Source organism: Neophocaena asiaeorientalis, unplaced genomic scaffold (genome assembly GCF_003031525.2).
Source record: "Neophocaena asiaeorientalis asiaeorientalis breed wild unplaced genomic scaffold, Neophocaena_asiaeorientalis_V1.1 scaffold87, whole genome shotgun sequence".
Lineage (NCBI taxonomy): Eukaryota > Metazoa > Chordata > Mammalia > Artiodactyla > Phocoenidae > Neophocaena > Neophocaena asiaeorientalis.
This window is the reverse complement of record NW_020175432.1, coordinates 853361-864441: the sequence shown is the minus strand read 5'-3', so window position 1 is coordinate 864441 and position 11081 is coordinate 853361. Positions and strand designations below refer to the sequence as shown.

The 11081-nt window shown below is 49.1% G+C and overlaps 1 protein-coding gene across 1 annotated transcript in view; it reads right to left on the bottom strand.

Annotated features, from left to right (window-relative positions):
• CYP4F22 (cytochrome P450 family 4 subfamily F member 22) overlaps nucleotides 1-3310 on the bottom strand; it is a 27902-nt gene extending 24592 nt beyond the window's left edge. The window contains exon 1 of the mRNA XM_024767387.1: nucleotides 3266-3310. The gene's annotated coding sequence lies outside the window, so the exon portion shown is untranslated. The remainder of the gene's footprint in view (nucleotides 1-3265) is intronic.
• Nucleotides 3311-11081: the final 7771 nt, after the last annotated feature.

Genomic DNA, 11081 nt, shown 5'->3' with positions numbered 1-11081 from the left:
AAAAAAAAAAAAAAAAAAAAGTAAAGTCCGGTAAGATTTAATTAGTTGATAGCACAGGGAACTATATTCAATATCCTGTGATAATGGAAAAGAATATAAAAAAAGAAGGAATATATATGTATAACTTAATCACTTTGCTGTACAGGAGAAATTAACACAACATTGTAAATTGACTATACTTCAATAAAAAATTACTTAGTTGAAATTAATGAAAAATGAATTAAGATGCTTCAATGGGGGGGCATGTTTGGGGATGCAGACAGTTATTCTCTTTCTTGACCTGGGTGCTGGTGACATGGGTGGGTTCAGTTTGCAAAAACCCCAGTTCTAGAATGTGCACTTTCCTGTATGTATATTACACTTCAACTTAAAAAATTAAAAATAAAATGAAGGGCTTCCCTGGTGGCGCAGTGGTTGAGAGTCCGCCTGCCGATGCAGGGGACACGGGTTCGTGCCCCGGTCCGGGAAGATCCCACATGCCGCGGAGCGGCTGGGCCCGTGAGCCATGGCCGCTAAGCCTGCGCGTCCGGAGCCTGTGCTCCGCAACGGGAGAGGTCACAACAGTGAGAGGCCCACGTACCGCAAAAAAAAAATAAAATAAAATAAAATAAAATAAAATAAAATGAAGAGGTGTTTGGGGATTGCATTATTCTTTAAAAATGCATTTTTGGATTCAAATCACAGCTCTGCCCCTCCCCAAGTAAGCAGCCTGGAGTGAGTCCAGTCCCCATCCTCAGCATCCCCATTTCCAATCTGTGAAATGGGTTAATAATAAAGGGACCTACTTCCTAAGTTTGTCTGGGACACTTCAGTGAGATGAGGCTTGGCACATAACATGCAAAATTTCAGCCATTATTCCTATTTCTATTACAATATTTATAAAAGTGAGACAAATTCAAAGCTGACACTCTCAGGATGCTGTGGGAGGCTGGCATGCCTGTTCCTCTTAGCACCAGCCCCCAATCTCATCCCAGAAGCCAGGCAAGGGCCCCAGCAGCCCCGCCCTGACAGAGGTAGCCCCGCCCACCCTACTGGGGTGGGCATTATCTGAAGATGGAGGTGCCAGTGACTGGCTCTGAGGCCGGCCCACACCCATGGAGGGCTGGTTTGTCAAGTTAGCCCAGCCACCAAACGGGGACTCGTCACACAAGGTGTGTGGACTCCTGAGAACGAATGCAGTAACGTGGAACCTGGCCCACCAGAAACCATATATCTGCCTCTTCTTGAGCCACAGGCAGTGTACATACTACCTCCACTCCCCACATGGTGGCCTGACAGCCAAGCACCCAACACTGGCCCCACTGCCCTACATCCCAGCCCTGCTCTCCGTTCCCTCTAGCAGCCTGTAGTCAGACAGCCTGCCCGCTAAGCTGGCTCATGGTACCTTTTCGAACGCCTCTATGCCAAAGGGCTGTCGACTCACATTTTTCCAAAGTGCCAGACCCCAGACGTTATGAGCCAGGAGGGGGCCTACCCAAGTATCTGGGGTTCTGAGAGTTTCAGGGGCAGTTATGACGGCAGGGCCAGGTTGGCAGGACAGGATGTGGAGGGGTGAGTCTCACCACAGCTTTGGGCATATTTTAGGCATTTGCCTGCAGCTTCTTTGGCCCAAAGGAGATCCTGGCAGAAAAAGATGCTTAAAAATTACCAGTAAGGGCTTCCCTGGTGGCGCAGTGGTTGAGAGTCCGCCTGCCGATGCAAGGGATGCGGGTTCGTGCCTCGGTCCGGGAAGATCCCACATGCCGCGGAGCGGCTGGGCCCGTGAGCCATGGCCGCTGGGCCTGCGCGTCCGGAGCCTGTGCTCCGCAACGGGAGAGGCCACAAGAGTGAGAGGGCCGCGTACCGCAAAAAACAAACAAACAAACAAAAAACTACCAGTAATCTAGATCATTCCAGGGCTGCAATTGTCTCTGCCCATCATCTCCATCAAATGTGGCCATGCTTGGATGTGCGCCTCAGAAAGGACTCCTTGGAGCTCTGCATCTTAGCTGTGTGACCTCAGGTGAGTGTCTGCACCTCTCGGAGCCTAAACTTCCTCATCCATAAGACAGGAACCACGTTACCAACTTCATGGGGCTGAGATGACAACTAAGCGTTTTTTCATGTGCTCAGCTCAGTGCTTCATCAAGGACAGTAAGTCCTTGATCAAAGGTACCTCTCACGGCTGTTGGTACTACCATCACATTCATTCTTGTAACTCAGCCACCCAGGATTTCGAGAATCAGGCCCAAGTCTTTCCAGGGAGAAGAGATGGGGTCCCATACCGTCTGGATGACTCTTGAATGTCTCCAGAGTCAACCAAACCCCTCTGCGGATACCAACCAAGGTCACAGCTGCACGCTAGCCCAGAGCTAATGTTACTGCTCAGAAACCCAAGCTGGGCTATACAGAGAGGCCAGAGCCTTCGGAAAGTGCCCAGGATTTTGGGGTCAGCCGGGGCTGGTTTGTTCAAATCCCAGCTCCCCCATTGTCTCCCTCCCACCTCCAGCCTGAGACTTACCAGCTGGTGGGCCTCAGTTGCTTTGCATGGTCCCTGCTGGCTAGCCCCGCTCTGGTCCAAGGGGGAAGGGCCAGGCCCCTGGGACACCAGGGAGCATTATTTCAAACAAACATCCAACAAACATCAGCTGGGACCAACTGCAGGACCTCACGCGACCCTCACAGCCAACTGTGGGGACCCAGGCAGGCATCCTCTTTTCATAGAGGGTCAGTTGGAGGCTCTGCGCCTGTGATGTGTGTGAGACTGTGAAGGCGGCGGCACTGACGAAGCCTGAGGTTCGTCAGTGGGACGCACCGCCTCCCCTTTAAGACAATGTGGAGTGGTGAAATCCCCTTGACCCCAACCAGCCTTAAGGAGGCGTCACAGGGCTGGGCTTGGATCCGTCTAAGATGCCCTGATTCGGAGAGGTGTCTTCTTGAGGCCCTTCCCACCATGGACACCCAGAGAGAAGGATACACCCAGGACACCGAGGCGCACATAGAAGAAACCTCACGCATATGCAGCGACGGTCGGGGGGACGCACGCACACACACACACACACACACACACACACACACACACACACACACACACGAGTCCCTCACAGGCAGTCCCGTCCTGGTTCCTGGGGATTCCCGGGGCCGGCAGTGCACCCGCCCCGCGCCGCGCGCAGACCCTCGTACCCGCGCTTCCAGCCCCGGAGCTGGTGCACCTCGGGTTACAGCGCAGGGCTGAGGCCGCCCTCAGGTTACAGTCCGCTCCCCCCCCCGCCCCACGCGCGCTCACCCTGCGGGTCTCGGCCTCCCTCCCTCGAACCAGATCCGCCTGAACCGAAACCTCGGCTCTGACTTGCCGTCAGGCGACCCAGCTCTTTAACCCAGACCAGCCGGCCACAAGGAGAGGCCCGCCCCTGTCACGCCCCCCGATCTCAACAGCCTCTGGGCGGGGACTGAGGTGCGGCCTCCAGAGATGGAGAAAACGAGATACAAGAGACATGGAGGTGTGGAGAGGGACAGAAAGGGAAAGACAACAGAGGATGATTTGGAGAGTGACAGGTGGAGAGATGGAGAGAAAGACACAGAGACAGAGAAAGACACAGGCAAAGAGACAAAGACTTAAGATACCCAGAGGCCCCAACCATCAGGGTTCCTGCCACCCTGACTCCCTTTAGCGCCCAAATCCCCCTCTGGACCACTCTCTAGTACCCTCCTCCCACACCAGCACCCCTCAGGACCTCCAGTTCAGGGCCTGCTCCCAAGCTGGGACAGGAGTCCCTAAGCCAGCATCCCTGGTGCCCCACGGGCCACCAGAGCCTCCTCTGGGACCCCAGAAATCTGCAGACTCCACCAGCCCTTGGGAGCCAGCCGTTCTGCTCCCTCTGGATCTTGGGTCCAACGCACCAGCCTCTCCCTCCAGGAAGACCTCCAGCTTCAACAAGCACCACAGGGACTTCCCTGGTGGTCCAGTGGGTAAGACTCTGTGCTCATAATGCAGGGCGCCTGGGTTCGATCCCTGGTCGGGGAACTAGCTCCCCGCATGCATGCCACAACTAAGAAGTCCACATGCCACAACTAAAGATCCCTCATGCAGCAACTAATATCCTGTGTACTACAGCTAAGACCCAGTGCAGCCTAAATAAATAAATATTAAAAAAAAAAAAAAAAAGCAGGGCTTCCCTGGTGGCGCAGTGGTTGAGAGTCCGCCTGCCGATGCAGGAGACACGGGTTCGTGCCCCGGTCCAGGAAGATCCCACATGCCGCGGAGCGGCTGGGCCCGTGAGCCATGGCCGCTGAGCCTGTGCGTCCGGAGCCTGTGCTCCGCAACGGAAGAGGCCACAACAGTGAGAGGCCCGCGTACTGCAAAAAAAAAAAAAAAAATACACCACAGACACTTTTTCTGCTCCTCCCACCCCACCCATCCCCTGCCAGCCACCTTGACCCCTCCAACTAGGAGGTTCTCCTTGGCCAGCCCATCTTCTCCAGATGTGCCCAGAGTCAGCCCTGCCCCCTAATGTGAGGCAGATACCATTCCCTGGTTGGTGAGTGGGTGGCTGATCTGGGCAAGTGAGCAGACAGGTTGGGAGGGCTCACAGCTGGCCCCCAGCTCCCCACCGTCTCCCCAGGACCAAGCAAACGACCTTGCACATACCAGATGCCCAAAAATATCCATCAAAGTGGAGGAAAAACACTGGAGAGCAGAGGCCCAAGTTTTTAGTGCAGGTCCATCTAGGACAACCGAGGCACAGGATGCAGGGTATGACTGTCCAGGTTCAGGCAAGGGCCAGGTCAATTAGAGAAGCCTGAAGCTCTGAGAAGATAATACTCCCCTCTCAATGAGTTCCAGAGTTAGCACTGCCGTAAACCATAAAGAAGTTCAAGAGGGACTTCCCTGGTGGCACAGTGGTTAAGAATCTGCCTGCCAATGCAGGGGACACGGGTTCGATCCCTGATCCAGGAAGATCCCACATGCTGCAGAGCAACTAAGCCCACAAGCCGCAGCTACTGAGCCCGCGCACCACAGCTACTGAAGCCTGTTCTTCACAACAGAAGAAGCCACCACAGTGAGAAGCCCACGAACCACACCAAAGAGTAGCCCCTGCTCGCTGCAACTAGAGAGACCCCGTGCGCAGCAACGAAGACCCAACACAGCCAGTCTCTCTGAGAGTGCCCCCTCCCAGGATCAGCTGGTGCTGAGCTGGGCAGTGATTGGCTCAGAATTAGTCTGTGCAACAATGGAGCACCCACTGTGCTCCAACCATTGTTTTAGGTGCTGGGAATATGGCAGAGAATAAAACAGACCAAATCCCTGTCCTCATGGAACTGAGATTCAAGTGAGGAAATAGATACAGATATTTCCATCAATGAAGGGATATAACAAAGGGTTTTGACATGAGGTAGAAGGGATTCTACTGTATGAGGTTGGGTATCAGGTCACTGGCTAAAACCTGAATAACAAGAATAAATGTTGAATCATGTTGTACATCTTGAATATACACAATTTTTATTTGTCAATTATACCTAAATAAAGACAGAAAAGAATAAATTTTGAATGAATGAATGAATTTTTACAAGTCTGAACCTTACAGAAAATGCTCTGGCTGGTTCCCAGAGGCTGATACAAGTATCCTTAGCTATTAAGCCTGGTTATTTTATTTTATTTCATTTCATTTCATTTTATTTCATTTCATTTCATTTTAGAGCAGAGAAAGGTTTTTTGCAGGGCCAAGTAAGGAAAACCAGTGGCTCCTGCTACAAAAAACCTGAACTCAAGCCCAGTAATTTTATATGGCACGTGGAGGAACATTTTCTATTCATTTTCTGGTTTATGGAGTTATATTAAATGAGAGATTCGTTTGGATATGTAGAAGAAAAATATATATTTGGCCTGAACATCAAATCTACAGTCTCATGGATATAATAATAGCATTATAAATTTTGCTTAAAATCATAAGGTTTAAAAGGAAGAGCCCCGAGAGAAAACTATTCATTAAGTAATAGAAAGTTAATAAGTACATAGGGCAAAAAGTGGTGACAGGTAATTGTGAATGGCTGAAATTTCAGAATCAGAAACAATCAGTCTGGATTAAGATAAAGACAGAGAAGGAGGCTGAAGATCTCTGAATTTGAGTTTTGGAAAAATACAAATTCCAGAAAACAAGAAGCAGAGGGCTCAAAACTTGAAGGAGGGAATTCTAGAACAAGTGTAAGATGCCCCGCTTTGCCCCAGCAGGTGGTAAACTTGGATGATTTCTTCATCCTTCATTTTCATGAAGTTCTCACTAGGCGGTGAGGGTGGGAGGGGACAGTGTTTCAAGGTGAAGAAGAGGAGATACAAATAACTGAAACTTTGCTGCTTTGGAGGAGGCAGAAGGGAGGCCAAGAAAGGCAACATGAGGGATGTGACATCTGAGCTGGGACGGCAGGGAGAGGTTGGATTTCAACAGGTGCGGGAAAGGGAGTAGGGCTCGAGCACAGAGAAACCAGAGGGTGTGGCTGGGTGGGTGGCTTTCTCTGGCCTCGGGGTGTGAGAGACAAAGAGGCTGGAGGGGTGCAGGACCTTGAAGGCCAGTCCCAGTGGCTGAGGGTTGACCTGGGGAGCAGTGGGGAGCCATGGACAGTGCTTGAGCGGGGAAGAAGCCCCCTGTTGGTTGACTTGTTTTTTGGCTTGTGGAATTTTACTTCCCCGACCAGGGATTGAACCCGGGCCCTCAGCAGTGAGAGCGTGGAGCCCTCACCACTGGACCACCAGGGAATTCCCAGTTGGTTGTTTTAAAGCACATTGGAGCTTTTTTATTTTTTAGGGATGTGGAGGATGTCCACATGGGTGACTAGCTGGATGTGGGTTTCGAGAGAACCGAGGAGGAGAAGAGAGGGTGTCAGCCCAGCTTCTCTGCCTTTAGAGAGATGGAGGAAAGGAAGGAGGAGCAAGTTGAGGGGCCCGGGAATGGGGAAACACTTCCTGGCCACGCGACCCTGGGCAAGTCATGTGACCCCTGTAGGCCTCCATTCCTGACCGATAAAACGGGGGAGATGACCACAGGATGAGATGGTGTTTGCAGTGCGCTCAGCCCCATGCGTGGCACAGAGCATGGGCTGGACAAACGACAGCACTTCAAGTTTGTGGTTTGATTTGGGCCATCCCAGCAGTTCTCAGCTGGGGCAGACTGTCCCTTCAGAGGACATTTGGCAATGTCTCAAGATACTTTTGATTGTCACCCTGTGGAGTGAGAGACGCTACAGGGGTGTTTTGGGTGGAGGCCAGGAACGTTGCTCAACATCCTACAATGCACAGGACAGCCTCCACCACAGAGAATGACCCAGCCACAAATGTCAGCAGTGCCACAGTTGAGAAACTCTGGGTTACCTTGAGTCTAAAAGGCCTGTGGGCCATTCAGGGAGACACCCAGGAGGCAGCTAGGCCCATCAGGAGAAGTGCATCTGTGAGTCACCTGTACTGGGAAGACAGTGGATGCCAGCAGAGTGAGTCGGTGATGTTATTCCAGGAGTTGGACTGAGAAGAGGATGGGAAAGCAGAAGTGTTGATCACAACCGCACTTAGAAAGAGGACAGGCAGAGGCATGCGTCTGGAGGTGGAGATGGGTCACATCTGGGGGGCTGAGGAAGCATGGTAATAAGTTCCATCAGCTGTGCCAGAGGTCATGGAGCTCAGGCCGTAGCAAGAGACAGAACTGTGTGGTTACCAATTCACCAGAGTCTTTAGCCTGGCTCAATAGACTAAGGTCAGAGTGGGAGGGGAGGAAATGGAGGCAGTGGCCAGACCAGGGAGATGGTACCAAAAAGACATCTGGAAGTGGGTAAAGGTGGAGCATGGCATGGGTGCTGGGAAGGGCTTTTCCTGGGGCTCCAGAAGCTCACATAAGACTTTTTTTTTTTTAACATCTTTATTGGAGTATAATTGCTTTACAATGGCGTGCTAGCTTCTGCTGTATAACAAACTGAATCAGCTATACATATACATATATCCCTATATCTCCTCCCACTTGCATGGGCGTGGAGAGGGACATCCTCCCTATCCCACCCCTCTAGGTGGTCACAAAGCACTGAGCTGATCTCCCTGTGCTATGCGGCTGCTTCCCGCTGGCTATCTGTTTTACATTTGGTAGTGTATATATGTCCATGCCACTCTCTCACTTAGCTTACCCTTCCCCTCCCCATGTCCTCAAGTCCATTCTCTACGTCTGCATCTTTATTCCTGTCCTACCCCTAGGTTCTTCAGAACCTTTTTTGTTTTTTTGGATTCCATATATATGTGTTAGCATACGGTGTTTGTTTTTCTCCTTCTGACTTACTTCACTCTGTATGACAGACTCTATGTCCATCCACCTCACTATAAATAACTCAATTTCATTTCTTTTTGTGGCTGAGTAATATTCCATTGTATATATGTGCCACATCTTCTTTATCCATTCATCTGTCGATGGACACTTAGGTTATTTCCATGTCCTGCCTATTGTAAATAGAGCTGCAATGAACAATGTGGTATATGACTCTTTTTGAATTATGGTTTTTTCAGGGCATATAGTGGGAGTGCTGGGTCATATGGTAGTCCTATTTTTAGTTTTTTAAGGAACCTCCATACTGTTCTCCATAGTAGCTGTATCATGGTTTTCTCTGGGTATATGCCCAGTACTGGGATTGCTGGGTCATATACTAATTCTGTTTTTAGTTTTTTAAGGAACCTCCATACTCTTCTCCATGGTGGCTGTATCAATTTACATTCCAACCAACAGTGCAAGAGGGTTCCCTTTTCTCCATACCCTCTCCAGCATTTATTGTTCGTAGATTTTCTGGTGATGCCCATTCTAACTGCTGTGAGGTGACACCTCATTGTAGTTTTGATTTGCATTTCTCTAATATTAGTAATGTTGAGCAGCTTTTCATGTGTTTCTTGGCCATCTGTACATCTTCTTTGGAGAAATGTCTGTTTAGGTCTTCTGCCCAGTTTTGGATTGGGTTGTTTGTTTTTTTGATATTGAACTGCATGAGCTGCTTGTATATCGTAGAGATGGATCCTTTGTCAGTTGCTTCATTTGCAAATATTTTCTCCCATTCTGAGTGTTGTCTTTTGGTCTTGTTTATGGTTTCCTTTGCTGTGCAAAAGCTTTGAAGTTTCATTAGGTCCCATTTGTTTATTTTTGTTTTTATTTCCATTTCTCTAGGAGGTGGGTCAAAAAGGATCTTGCTGTGATTTATGTCATAGAGTGTTCTGCCTATGTTTTCCTCTAAGAGTTTGATAGTGTCCGGTCTTACATTTAGGTCTTTAATCCATTCTGAGTTTTTTTGTGTGTATGGTGTTAGGGAGTGTTCTAATCTCATTCTTTTACATGTAGCTGTCCAGTTTTCCCAGCACCACTTATTGAAGAGGCTGTCTTTTCTCCATTGTATATTCTTGCTTCCTTTATCATAGATAAGGTGACCATATGTGCGTGGGTTTATCTCTGGGCTTTCTATCCTGTTCCATTGATCTATATTTCTGTTTTTGTGCCAGTACCATACTGTCTTGATTACTGTAGCTTTTAGTATTGTCGGAAGTCCAGGAGCCTGATTTCTCCAGCTCCGTTTTTCTTTCTCAAGATTGCTTTGGCTATTCAGGGTCTTTTGTGTTTCCATACAAATTGTGAAATATTTTGTTGTAGTTCTGTGAAAAAATGCTATTGGTAGTTTGATAGGGATTGCATTGAATCTGTAGATTGCTTTGGGTAGTATAGTTAATTTTGATAGAATTCGCCTGTGAAGCCCTCTGGTCCTCACAGCAGACTTTAAGGGGCAGAGATGAAAAGAAGAGAAATCCCCTCATATACTCTTGATGGGGATGTAAAATGGTACAGCCACCATGGAAAAACAGTGTGGTGGTTCCTTTTTTTTTTTTTTTTTTTTGTACAGCAGGTTCTCATTAGTTATCCATTTTTTACATATTAGTGTATATATGTTAATCCCAATGGTGGTTCCTTTTTTGAGGAATAGAATTACCATATGAACTCTCTAATTTCCACTCCTAAGTATATACCCAAAAAACCTGAAAACAGGGACTCAAACACATACATGAACACACATGCTTGTACCAGCATTATTCACAGTAGCCAGCCACTTGAGACCATTTTTTCCAAACCAACCAAGGCCATCTCTCCCAACTCAAAGCCTTTGCACTGATGTTCCTTCTGCCTAGAATTCTGTTCCCTCTCAGGGGTGACTCATCTCCCACATGGGCAGAATCTTAGTGACCTAGTTACTGTGGAGAAGGCGAAATGAGCAGTAAAGAACAAGGTGTCCTTTCTGGCCTTTGTCTAGTGTGACCCAGCCCCCACCCTTCCTCTGCAAACACCTGTCTCCATTTCCCCATAGTTCCGGGAGGATTAATTTCCACCTCCCTGCATCAGGGCCCAGGGACACAGTATATGTGAAATAGAAGGTAAACGATACCACTGACATCCGCGGATACTTCATTCTACCTCCCTTAAGCCAATCAGACTCTCTCCTCCCACACCTTAGACAATTAAATGCTCTCCTATCCCTCAGCTGAACAAACTCCAATCTCCTGTTTCTCATCCAATTAGACTCCGCCCCCTTCCCCCCTCACTCCTAGCCCTCAGCCAGTCAGACTCTGCCCTCCCTCTCTTCAGCCAATCAGACACTCTCCTGCTTCTCAGACAACCAGACTCCACCTTCCTGCTCCTTGGCTAATTAAACTACTCACCTAATCCTCAACCAGTCAGACTCCCATATCCTACTTCTCAGCCAATTAGACTCTTCCTGTCTGTCCACCTAACCAATTACTTCCACCTTCCTGTCCCTCAGCTGATCTGGCTCAGCCCTCCCCCTCCCCACCTCAGCCTGTCAGAAGCAACCTTCTTGTCCCTCAATCAATAAGAATGCCCCTTTAGGTGAAGCCCGCAGTAGGCCTGGCTCTGTCAATTGCCAGCTCTGTGGACTGGAGTGCTCTTCTTAGCATCTCTGTGTCTCATTCTTCTCTACTATAAAACGAGGGCAGTCATCTCCTTCCCTGTCGGGGTGGTCCCAAGACTCCAACCTGAAAAGTGGATTCTCCCTTATATGTTGTATACATGTGTGTTAGTATTTCTCCT